Genomic DNA, 13421 nt, shown 5'->3' on the forward strand with positions numbered 1-13421 from the left:
ATCTACCCTTCACAAAACCAAACCGTGTAGGATCCAGAATTTGGAGATTCCCTGTATCCTTGTTTTAGTTCCATGATGATGCGTTCCATAACTTTGCATATCAGACTCGTCAGGCTAATGAGGCGATAGTTCCCTGGGTCTGTAGTCACTTCTCCTTTGTGGAGAGGGATGACTGTAGGAGTGTGCCATTTGGTAGGGACAAAGCCTGAGGTGAGGCTGTGATTGAACAGGGCACACAGGTGAGGTGCCAGTTCACTCTCTAGTTCATGTAGAACACAGCCAGGGATATTGTCAGGTCCCATAGAAGCTGTATTCTTGGCCTTGGACAGTGCTGTTTTAACCTGTGCAGCAGTAATACTGGGTGCCTGGCAATCTACTGGTATTGTGTTTGGTCCTTTAGGAGGGGAGAGAGGGGTAAAGTTGGCACTGAATCTGTCAGCCAGTATATTGGATCTGTTGGCTTGGTATAGGAGGTACTATTGTGCAGTAGCTCAGAGCAAATCTGGGTGTTGCCGTGGCAATTCTTTACATAACTGTAGAAGGCCTTGTGGTTGTCTTTACTATCTGCTGCAATTCTGTTTTCTTAGCTAGCTTTGATGAGGGATCTCAACTTTGTGTTGAGGCTGATAAGGGAGTTTTTCCAGTCTTGGGACTTTACCTTATTCCGCATAAGTTTCCTCCTTCTGTTGTAGAGTTTAGTTATGGCAGGGGACCACCAGATTGGCTTCCTTTTTTTGGAGGAGAGTGTCTTGGTTCTATTGGGTAGTGCGAGAGCGATGCATTTGTGTACGTGTTCGTACAGTGCATTGGTGTATGACTCAGCGGTCATGCAACTATTCTCCATTTGCATGGGTGAAGTGAAGTTAGCCACCTCTGTTTTTAGGAGCCCAAAGTTAGTTTTGGGGAAGTTTTTCATGGTGGTTACCTTTGCGGGGGGTGTGGGAGCAATGTGGGTTTCCAAGGTGATTAGTTTGTGGTCTGATCTAACCAGGGAGGAGATGACTATTGGTGTAGAGCAATGGTCGCCCATGTTAGTAATGACCAGGTCAGAGATGCTGCTACCTCTGGTGGGGGTAAGAGTGAGCTGGTTCAGGGCATTGGAATTATTAAATTTAAGGAAACGTTGGGCAAGTGTATTGGTATAGGACTAGTTTTCCCAGTTAATGGAGGAGTAGTTGAAGTCGCCCAGTATGAGAGTGTTAGGTTGGACCCTAATATTCTCCAGGGTGCTTAGGAACGTGGAGTGTGAGTCTTTGGGAATGGTTGGGGACATATAGCAGGCTACAACCTGTAAATCGGTGTCTTACCCAATGTTAGCTGCATCTGAAGTATCTCACATGCGTTATGTTGGGCTACCAGTCTAGAGGTGTATGCATCTTTTATGAATATGGAAACACCACCACCTTTGGAGCTTTGGTCCAAGTTCTGGGGCCGAAAGGTGTGCAATGAGTTATAGCCTGGTAGTGCAGGGGTATTTTCTGCTGCCTTGAACTAGGTCTCTGTTACAGCACAAATGTTTGTTCTCCATTTTAAGGAGTGCTTCGAGCGAGTGCATTTTGAGATTTAGACTTTTAGCATTGAACAGCATGATCCTCATATTGCATTTGTTTGTAGCTGTTACGGTGGTAATTTGGTCTTTGGAACACTGCCTAAAAAAGGCACTACAGGGGTGGCAAGCGCCTTGGCCAGTATCCGAAAGCCCAGGGGTGACAGGTGCAGGCCATCTCTGGCAAAGCATCGAGGTCTGTCAGTCATGTCATCCCAGGCAGACAGATACTGGATCTCCTTAGAATTATACCAGAAACTTATTCAGTTGTTGAAATCGATCCTTTTCTGCTTGTACAGTGGTATCATTCTGGGTGATGGTTGGATGCTGCTCAGGGCTAGGGTCTTACTCGCCTGGGCTACATAATCCAAGAGCTCCTCCATGTCTCTTTTCATGTAGTCCGGGGAGGTACGTCTCAAGTCATTCACACCCACATGTACAATGACAGAGTTATACATGTACCTGTTGTTCAGGGACTTGAGTGCATGCATTTTGTTCTGGATCCTGGCGCCTGACAGGCAGCTGACCTGTTACTTTCTCCTTATTCAACCTAGTGAGTGGGACTTCAGTGTACCTCACTATCGAGTCACTTATGACTAGTATGTTGGGCATGCTGTTTTGCCGTATGGACTTTGGTTGAGTAGCACACTGTTTAGGAGAGTTGTGTCTCATGGTTAGTGTTTCATTGTGGTGGTCGAGTGTGTTTCTGCCTTGGAGCTCTCTGCTGTTTGGGTGGATTTTTATTGAGAGTCCCTGCGAACGTGGGTGTGTGTGTGTTTTTTTTTTTTTTTTTTTTTATGTGAAGGCAGTGCTAGTGTGTGTTCTGGAGGGCTGTGTCTCCTCTTGGCCAGCTAGTCCGGTCTTGGCTGGAGAGTGCGTGGCTTCCAATTTGGATATATGAGTGCATCTCTCGCAAGTCTTGAGTGTTGGGAGGTAAGAGGAGAGGGTTGTCAATGTACATGAGGCAGTTGCTAGAATGCCTCAGGATGCCCAAGTTCACCAGGTTAATAGGAGAACATACAGGGAACTGACCTTTAGACATGCCTGGAGGAGTGGGCATTAATAAGTACTGGAGCCGTTTCCTTGTAGAACGTTTAGTGCTGGTAACACTTGTGTGTGCTACAGTAATTGCTACAAGAAGTCTGGTAAAGTGCTAAACTAATAAGCTAGTAAACGTGTAGAAGAGGGGAGAACTAGCAGATCTAAGGGAAAAATTGAAGCGCAGAGTTTGGCACCGCTCAGAAGCTTACAAACAGTCCTGGATATCTGTATCTGGACTAGACTAGTTACAGAAAAGGCAGGAAACAAGTGCAAATGCTGGCTTTTAAACCAGAAAGTTGAAAGAGATGGAAAAACTGCCCAAACGGTCAATAAACTACAATTTCTGGGCCAGAAACCACTCTTCTTGTGGTAGATAGGCTACCTAGTGCTTACCACTCCCACTGATAAGCTAGAAGGCTTCTCTCAAACACAGAAAGGCTTGGGTAGCTCAGAAGCTTATGCATCTGATCTTTTTTTTGTCCTTACTACCCACCACGTCGTAATTGTTTAGCAGTATGTTTCCCATTGGTGTTTCACACTGGCACAATTAATGGTGCTGCATTCACTAAGTTGGCCTATAAGTAATCCCTTGTATCATCGTTTGTGCATTGATTGAGATGAAAACATTCTGCAAAATTTCATGTATCTGGCCCAGCAGTCAAATGGGTTAAAACCGAGTGAAACATTGCCTTAGTAATTGTAAAATCAGATCACATCAAGCATAATATTTTAAACATCCCCACTTTGTGTGTTCGTCTTTTTTTAAATGCTTTTATTTTTTGTTGACTGGAAGCTTCACCTGGTCCAAACCCATTTTTACTTGAGGCTGGGATACAGCTGCAGGAGAAATGTAATACAAAAGTAAAGATTAAGAAAGCTGATAAAAAATCTCTAAGTGTCAAGTGAAACATTCAAGTGACTGTGTATAATAACAGAACTTCTGGACAATGTGTGTATGTGGGTAGATTAGACACTGTAACTTGGCCATAGGTGAGTGTTCATGCAAGCATGTGGTATAGAAGAACATCTGTGGCAAGGGCTAGCCACATGGCTGTGTGAATCTTGGCTCTAGATGATTGTTACTGTTCAAGTGACACTCTAACCCCCATGTGTGGAAAAGGGGTTGTGGATGGATGAATGAAACTACACATAGTGAAAAATGAACATTTTATTCTTTTTATTGTATATGCCTTCATATGTAACAACCATTTGTTTTACAGTCTTGTATTGTACCATTATTGTTAACATAATATAGAGTGAGTCTAGGACAGGGATATTTTAAGAAAAAGTTAAGCAGTATGGAGAAATAAAATAGGAAACAGTCGAAGAAGCTGAAAAGATAGAGGGAAGGAAGGAAGATTGTGATGAGATGGAGAAAGAGTACGAAGATGATATGCACCATAGAAAGTATGTTAAGACATTGCAGTTATAAATATGCATAAGTATGTATTCATGTGGAGCTTTTCTCCTTTGGCCTCCACTGAAAACGATTTTTATCCAGTTGGGCTTTTTGTCGTGGGCAAAGACAAGTTACTATAAATAAATAAATAAAGAAGTAAAAGTCACTGCATAAAGCAAGTGTATCTAGAAGTCAGTGTGTTTATATTTAATAGCTAGGTGAGTGAATGGTCTGTTGACCCTTTTCGGCTGGTAAACTTTATGTAGGGTTAATGGCACTTAGAGACACAAATATTACACTACACAATATTACACTGCACTGCGTACAAAGTAAAACTTTAGTGAACAAATTGTGTGTTACAGGTGGTTGAAAAAAAGACAAAAGTGATTGTTGAAAACATAATACCAGAGAAATTATGAACAGTCTTAGTGTTATTGTAATCAACACGTGGAGCAGGGAGAATATAATGTCCAGAAAAAGACAAATCGGTTAGGTGCTTGTATAGTGCAAGACCCAATTTTAATTGTTAAGCACCCACTGCTTCACTTAAGATATGGTATAGCTCTAGGCAGTGAAATCTGCCAGTACTGACAAGCAGATGATAGCAACAGAATTAAAAACAAATATGTTTGTGTCTGATGTCTGTACCAGTGGTGTATCTCTGACTTTGTGTGACATAAGACACTGCGTAACTTCCTGTGCGACAGCACTCATTAAGTGCGCTGGCAGAACACTTTGTGCATTTTATTTTCCTGTAACTAGTAGTAACTCTGCACTACAAAGAATTTTGATCAGCCTGATCATAACCCTTTATTATGTGCTGTCAACATGGATGCCAAGATTTACCTCTCGAGCTTCGCTCTTGAGCTGAATTTCTTAGCCTCCATTTCTCAAACATGTAATAGCCAGGTTAGGATTGGTAATCCATTCATAATCCTTTGTACCGTGCATTCTTGAAATGGATGTCAAAAGTTTCTCTCTCAAGCTTCAGTCTTCAGATGAATTTCTTGACACTGATTTCTCAAGCACACAAATTTGAGGTCGGAGACCTCATCATAAATCTATGGATATTTAGCAAGTAATAAATGGAAGACAAAAGAAATAGTAAGAAAAAGTGTGTATTTTGCACACACACAGTATTTATATAGTATGCACATTATAGGTTATTTATGGTTGAAAGACTGGAACTCTTGCTTAGTGAAAAGTAGTGCTTTGGTAAGATTCTAATGTATAACTGAACTTGGGAGATTGGACAAGTTTCTTTGCTGGTGAAACATTTGTGTCGTATCTCATTTAGCCTATGTCTAAATCTAGTGCAGCATGTTAGTTGTATGGTGTCATTGGGGAATGGTGCATATAAGACAAGACTAAGGCAATATCCAGGGAACACTGTCATGTAACATGATCATTCTGCCAGTTACTTGGAAGAAGGACTAAACTAATGAAGTCAAGGGTACAGATGGGGGAAATGATAACTGCAAACCAGTTCCAGTCTTTTCTGATTTAAGTGACTCTCTCTGTTCGGCTGCCATTTGTTTGGCAGTGTCTGTGTAGTCCGTCCACAAAGTTTATGGTGATTTCCTCCTGTCTCTTGGGTGGGTAGTCTGTGCAGAGGACCATTCTCAATGTTTTTGAGCCACCAACGAGACAGCATTATTTTTATCATCTCTTTTGGGTAGTTTTGAGCTCTGTAAGCTTTAATTGGAGCAAATGGTTTATTGATTCTGTGCTCAGAATGGTATAAATTACTGCATCTGTCATTACAATAAGAAATGTGTATGTTAGAAGTTTGTGATGGTAGAGAAAATATTGGAAGGCTGCCTGTTGTAAAGGAGGCCAGTGTCTTATTGCAATCTCTTGACTGATTTTTCTTGGAGTGAGAAATTAATAAGGCAGTATACACTGGTTCGCACACTTTGAAACCTACAGAATATTCCTGTCTTTACATTGCTCCCAGCTACTGCAGGACTAGTACTGTATTGTTGAGCAGATGGTGTTTATTTTGTGGCATCCTTCATGAAATTACCTTAGTCAGACAGCTGTTAAAGAAACACACTTTATTATGTGACTTTGAACTGGTAACTAAGTGCAGGCTGTATTTCTGAAGATCGTTTTGTATCTGGTTAATGAAATTGTGGAAAAGCCGCTGTGTATGAGTATTTTGTCATCAGTATTCTGCCAACCAGTTTCTGTGTCTTGGTGAAAAATCACTTATTTTTATGTGAACTGTTAATAATGTTAGAGCAAACAGGAAAAATGTATATGAGGTAGTAGAAAGTCAGCTCTGATCTTACTGCTGGAGTAAGAAGACTCTGTTTTAAAGATTGTGAGGTAGACAGTGCAGTCCTTACTTCTGCCACCTCAGAGTGTGTGGAGAAGGTATTCAGTGTGCAGGAGGACAGTGATCATTGTAGTGTTACATTTTTATGACTTGCCTACATTGACAGAAAAAATGAATTAATACTGAAATGTTTTAAGAATTCTAGGAAACGTGGGGAGGTGAATGAACTGTTGTAGTTAATTGGTCCCCCCTTTCCCACCAAGTCTAAATACTACTAAGGTGAAGAAGGATGACAGACCATCCAAAGGGGCACTTGTAATATCTCCCTGTAAATATTAAATTTGCAGTTTTAATGAATTTAACAAGTGAACACATCCAGTGGAATGTTCTCAAAGGTCAGTGTGTCCTATTTAGAACTAAGTATGAATTTAGTGAGCGTTCTCTTCCCTGTGTTTTTCCAAACATTTTGAAACTTTGAGCAACACTGATTAATTGTTGTGGTACTCTATATCTTTACAGTCTTATGCCCACGGATGATTGGTACAGCCTGGCTTACATTTCTGTACTAATTACTGTGTAACTCTTCTTTACACTCTGTTGGGCCACATGTCCTATCCTGTCCAGTGGGGATAAACTTTTGGGAGGGGCCAGTCCCTCTGATCTTTAGTGGCACTGAAGAGAAAGCAGAACTTTTAGTCTTATGTAGGTTACCTTGTACTTTTAAGTTTTGCTTGAATACATTTTTTATTTGCTTCCATTTTGTCTACATTTATTTGATTGCTATGGCAGCACTGTAGAAGTGATTACTGCAGACTAAAATACTCAGTGTGCCCATTTGGTTTGGCAGCTACTGTTTCAAATGCTTTTATGCTGCATTGCTACTCCTGCCTTTTATTTGCTTATGTATGTATTTATTTAGTTAAGTAGCTGCTGTGTACTAGGAAGGTTAGACTTGGCAGAAAACAAGTTAGTTGAGGCCTGGGAGAGAAATGCTCCCTAGAGACTACAAATATAAAATTAATCTATAATAGATGATATTAAATGTACAGTTAAAATGGTTATAAGTGTACAAAAATGTTTAGAATCAAGTGGGTTTCCTCCGGGTGCTCCGGTTTCCTCCCACATCCCAAAGACATGCTGTATGTGGATTGGACACTCTAAAATTGGCCCTAGGTGTGAGTGCATGTGTGTGCCTTCTGTGGAAGGTTGGGCGCCGGGCTGGCAACTTGGCACTGTAAAAACTCTACTGCCAATCATGAGCGGACTGGTGATCTGCTGTGGCGGCCCCTAACCGGGAAAAAGCCAGAAGAAGAAGCATAAAAGAGCTCCACTGAATAGTCACTCTAATTGCACAGTCAGGCCTTCCTGCTGAACAAATGTTAGCATATATACGAAATAAAATAAATTCTGTATTTTTATCAAACTCTGAACTTCTGGTCAGTGCTATAATGCCTTCTTCCTACATAGGAGCTCATAAAGTTCAGAGACCTTCTGGACGGGGCTATTTTGTTGAAAATTGTACCTCTTCTTAATCCTGAAGTTCCCTGATGTGCCTGTCTGAATTGATAGAGTACTTTAACTATTTATGTTTGGGATTAGCATAATGATTAAGATGCTTACCTTACAGACACAAGATACATGGTTTGATTCCTACCCTTGAGAAAGCATGGCTAGGCTTAAAAAAGTAGCCCGTGGTCATTAGCCTAGTAATAACCTATGACCCTGTTAGAATAATGGGCTTTGTCTGGAAAGATGTGACATGAGCTTAAGTAAAATTTGGAGGCAGAACTACACAACTTTGTTAGTACTGTAAACAGTGGAATAAGATTATGCAAATTTATCAAATGCAATAATTCATTTCTGGGAATGTCCTCTTTTTCTTTTTTTTTTTTTTTTTTTTTTTTTTTTTTTTTTATAGATATGTGCCATCTGACACACTTGGGTGGTAATAATTTTTGCCAGTAAGTTGGAAACTATAAATAGATTTATCATTATGAAAAGTACCATGTCTGTCAAGTTCTTACTATTCATTTTCAGAAGCTTAAATAGAAAGATTGCTGATTTGTTAGCTTTAGTATTTAAGACCTCTTCATAGCTATTATTACTGGAACTTGGTTTGGAGAGTAGGCCAGTCCATTGTGCATGAATAGATGTTAGGGTTTCACAACTTTAGCTTGCTTTTATGCCAGACACAACCTTAAACACATTAACAATATATAATGGCACTGCTGTTGAGATGGTGTACATCTAAATATTTAAAGGTATAGACATCCTTGATATTGTAGTTTTTTTACAGAAGAACATCAATGGAGACATATGAGGCTAAGTTGTTTGCAGATAAGTTAACAGAATGTTGACTGGTTTCGTTGAAACCTAAATTCATCCAGGTTGTTTTGGGCTACATATTTTTCTAGTGATTCAAGTGGTGGTGTTACCCTTGGTTTAATTAATAGGCTTTCCTTATTTCAACCAGGGAACAAAGCTATTAGAAATAATAACATTTTGGGTGTAATGCCAAGTTCAAATGTGACTAAAGTTTCTGTAATTAGCTAACATTTGTCATAATGAAATAACATCTTAAAGGTTGCACCAATCCCCACTGGGAAATTGTATGTCATTAACCAGAATAAAGTATTATGCTGGGAATTATAGTGCTATTAATTATGAATTATTGCAGTGAAATTGGATAGATGAAATGAATGATAGAAAGTCTCGTAATGTTTCTGTATATTCCTGTTCCAAGCTGGTTGACCAAAAAAATTGTTCATTCCAGTCTTTAAAACACTATCTGTTAGTATGAGAAGTTGTACTTCATAATGAAATAGAACATTTTTGAGACTGTTGAGGAAAAAGAGTGTGGAAGATTATGAAGGAAGGTCCATCCAGTACTAATCTCCATATGTACAAAGTCAGTGTTAGAAATACTAAGAAATGCCATTCGAATTTCTAAAATGAAGTGTGAATATAGCTAACTGTTTCATGGATGGGAAGAAATCCATTCTTCAAGCATACTCTGTTCCTTCCTAATAATACTAGTACTGGAGTTGTACTCCCTGTAAATGGTAGGCTTCTTGTAATTGAAAAAGCTGTTGAGGACCGTTCTACTTGTTTTGCCAGGACTGCAGTAATCAGCATCTTTTAGTAATGGTTAAATTTCCATTTCACTAAAGAACAGCATCCCTCCATTGAAGAGACATGGATATTGTGTGATTTATTAAATAAAATCAGAAAAGACTAGGTTACATTCTAGATAGCATTAATTGCTTCTATTTATGGAATATCAAAGGCCATGTTAACTCAGTATTAACATATCTGGTGCAGTGTGCTCTCATGTTTGGCTACATACTGGAGTCATCACAAAAATAGTCTTCACAGTACACAAGGATGGCTGTAAAACTATGGCTGACAGTTGTAGACCAATTATCTTAACTTGCATCTCGAGGAACATTTTCAAGAGTTTTGCTCCAGCTTATGGAAATAAGTAGGTCTGGTCTCTATTATGATACTCCTCAGTGTGGACTTACTTGGTTCAGATCTTGCACAACTAACCTGATTTCATGTTATATCAATGTTATGTTAACATTGAGAGTAATTTAATTTTGTTTATTGTATACCTTTATATTTCCAGGTCCTTTGACTCTGTTCCTTAGTCATCAGTAATTACTGCATTGATGAAGCTGGTGTTCAGCTGTTATTCTGTGAATTTGGTTTGAGATGAGTAGGATGTCTTTAGCAGTGTAAAAAATGCATTGTCTTATAAATATGCCACTTTGAGTGGTGTTCCGCTAGGTTCTGGTTTTGGGCCTGTTTCCCCCCCCCCCCCCCCCATGTTTACATGTCTGCATTACCAACTGAAAAATTTATTGCTGCATTGCAAAATTTATTAGTGATATTAAAGTGGCTTATTTAACTCCTGTTGATCAAAACTTACTTCTGAAATATCTTGAAGTACTGCACAGTCAGAGCATAGAGTAGGTGTCATTTAATTGTTAAAAAAATAAGGTTTTGAATATGTGACAGTTAAGAATACTTGTATGTACTAAGTTATGAATTGATAACTAAATGCAACTTCTGTGCTGATCAGTGTGTCTTGATTTTGGAAGATCTTAAATGGGCCCAACATGTTAGCAAACAAACAAGAAAATGCTTTGGTATTATGACAACAGTAATTTAAATGATTTCTACTAAAAGTCAGTTAGTGTTAGTATAAAGGCATGGAAAGATCTGTATTTGAATATGGATCAAGTTTCTGTTTATACAGTGCAGAGGACTTCAGTAAATTGGAGCGTGTTCAAAAATCTTACATGAAGCTCATTCAGGCAGCTAAAAATCTGGGTTATAGAGACTGGCTGGGAAGATAAACTTTATTATCGATATTTGCCTGCTGACCTTATTTAGACATACCCAATGTAATATTGCAAGTATTTGTATTACTTTTAAGTCCTATTTCAGAACAACCAGAAACAGCAAACTATATGGCTGGCTGAACAGGTATAATATGAATGACCCATTTAATACTTGTGCAGACAGAAGATGGGACAAAATACCCTTTGAAATAATAGCAGCAGAAAATCTTGGTATTTGTAAGCATAGACTTGACTGGTTGGTTATCGAGCATTCTGATCTGTTTCAAGTTGAAAAATGGCTTTCAGTGACTTCTTTTTACGTTCTTAGTCATGTACTCATATTTAGACCAGTGGACACTACATGTAAGGTAAGCCTGCTACATATTAGTATGTGTGCTTGTAAATTGGAAGATGGAAACCTATATATTCATGAGAATGTGGCAGTAATGGCTTTTTATCAGAATAGCTAAAATGGTGTGTGTTGTGGTGAGGAATAGAGGCTTCAGAAGGCATAAAGATTAGCGACAGACGTCTGGCAATCGGACTCCAGCCTAATGATAGGACAGTATTCATAATCTCTGCCCATGCCCCACGGCATGGTTGTGATAGTGAGGAAAATAATCCATTCATATAGCAGTTTCAGTACCTACTAGATAAAGCAGGGCAACATGAATTGGTGTTGATGATGGGTGGCCAGAATGCACATATCAGGACAGGTAGAACAGGATATGAGGACAGCCTGGGAACACATGGGTGGGGCAACAGGAATAAAGGAGGAGATGCCTTTCTACACTTTTGTCTGGCAAATGACCTGATGGTAGCCAACACGAGTCAGAAAGAGAGACAGTCAGAAGATCACATACAAGAGTGGCCAACATGCAGTTCAGGTAGACTTCCTCCTAGTAAGGAAATGGCACTGGGGTAGAATCCATGATTTCAAAGTCATCCCCAGTAAAACAGTTGTTGCACAGCATAAACCACTAGTTGCCACTATTAGCTGCAAGCAGTGGTAATTGAAGGCTATAAGGTCAACAGAGACCAGGCTGAAAACCTGGTAGTTGACAGGAGAGAAAGCATAACAGCTCAATGAATTACTCGAGGCTCTAGCACCTCAAGAAGAACAGGAAATGAGTGGATTTGAAGAATGGCAGCACCTTAAAAAAGCATGTGTCAGGACCACTGAACAGGTATGTGGCCAAGCCAGGTATGGAAATAAGGTACATAAGGAAAGCTTGTGGTGGAATGCAGAAGCCTGGGAAGTTATCAAAAGGAAGGAGTGAAGGAAAAAGTGGGAGATTAAAAACGATAGACCAGGCTAGGGAGGAATACTGGTTGGCTAATAAAGAGGCTAAGAAAGGAGTTGCAGTAGCAAAGAACAGGGCATCAGAGGCAGTCTGCCAGCTTCTGGAAAGTGACTCAGTAGGTGGCACAAAGAAACTATATCCAGTTGCAAGGCAAAGACAAAGATAAAGAAGAGTCAAACACCCATCATAACAGATGCCAGCAACAACCTGCTTACCTGTCCAGAGGGCATCAAAGGAAGATGGAGTGAGTACTTCCAGCAACTTCTGAATGAAGAACCCCCCCCCCCCCAAAGAAGCTGTTCTCGTATCATAGAGCTGTGTCTGGGGTTAGAAGAGGAGGAACCCACCATAGAAGAGTAAGAGCAGCACTAAGGAAAATGATGTCAGGGAAAGCAACCGGCTCAGGTGAGGTCACAACAGATGTGATAAAGATGCTGGATGAGATAGAGGAGAAATGGCTCTTGAGGGTACTCGTAGCAGTGTGGAGAGAAAGGCATAATGCAGATGACTGGAGAATAAGCATACTCGTGCCATTGTAAAAGAACAAAGGGGACATCCATAACGGTGGGAGATATAGAGGTATCTAAACTCCTGCCACATTGCATGAAAGTTCTGGAGACGGTGTTTTATAAACAGATACACAGAGTAGCAAAAGGTAAGATGGGAGATGAGCAGTTCAGATTCAGATCAGGATGCAGCACAACTGGCCCAGTGTTTGCAGTGTAACAGATAGCTGAGAAGAAGCTAGAGATGCGGCCTTCCTAGACTCTGAGAAAACATATGACAAGGTCCTAAGAAAGCTGATTTGGGCAGTTCTGCTGTAGTTAAGTCCCAGAAACATAGGTAGAATTAGTGCAGACTATGTACAAGGACCCAATGACTCGAGTGCGAACAGTGTTCAGTCTCGCAGAGGGGTTCCAAGTGAGAGTGGGTGTGCATCAGGGTTCAACTCTGAGCCCACTGCTGTTCATACTGGTGATGGATTACATTAGCAAATAGGTCAGAGGGGACAGCTCAACAAAGTTGCAGTATGCAGATGATGTGGTGTTACAGGCAGACTGAGCAAGAACTTCAGCAAAGGATATTGGAATGGAATGCCAAACTGAGGGGACATGGGATGAAATGAAGTACAGGTAAGACTTTGGGAATGGCAGCAAATTGGGGATATCAGAGTAAGCTTAGAATTGAGATAGAAGGGAAGATAGTGGAACAGGTTAACAACTTCAAGTATCTGGGAGGGGTGGTTGAGGAGAGCAGAAGTCTGAATAAAGAGAGCAACGCTAGAAGCAGAGCGGCTGCAGCCAACTGCCATAGACTGTCAGGTGTAGTGAATGGCAGAAGAATGCCAAGGAAGGTGAGAAGTAAGGTTTACCAAACAGTGGTGTGACCAGTACAGAAAACTGGGCAGTAAAGTCAGAGCAGATGAGGAAGCTAGAGGAGATGGAAATGAAGTGCCTGAGATGCAGACTGTGTGACGGACAAAGAAATGAGGACATGGGTGGTA

General features: G+C 40.3%; 1 protein-coding gene across 1 annotated transcript in view; it reads left to right on the plus strand.

Moving 5' to 3' along the window:
* RRP9 (ribosomal RNA processing 9, U3 small nucleolar RNA binding protein) overlaps positions 1–13421 on the plus strand; it is a gene marked incomplete in the record, with an annotated part of 550676 nt that overhangs the window by 4930 nt on the left and 532325 nt on the right.

Source organism: Protopterus annectens, chromosome 7.part0 (assembly GCF_019279795.1).
Source record: "Protopterus annectens isolate FY-2018-M chromosome 7.part0, PAN1.0, whole genome shotgun sequence".
NCBI classification, from domain to species: Eukaryota; Metazoa; Chordata; order Ceratodontiformes; family Protopteridae; genus Protopterus; species Protopterus annectens.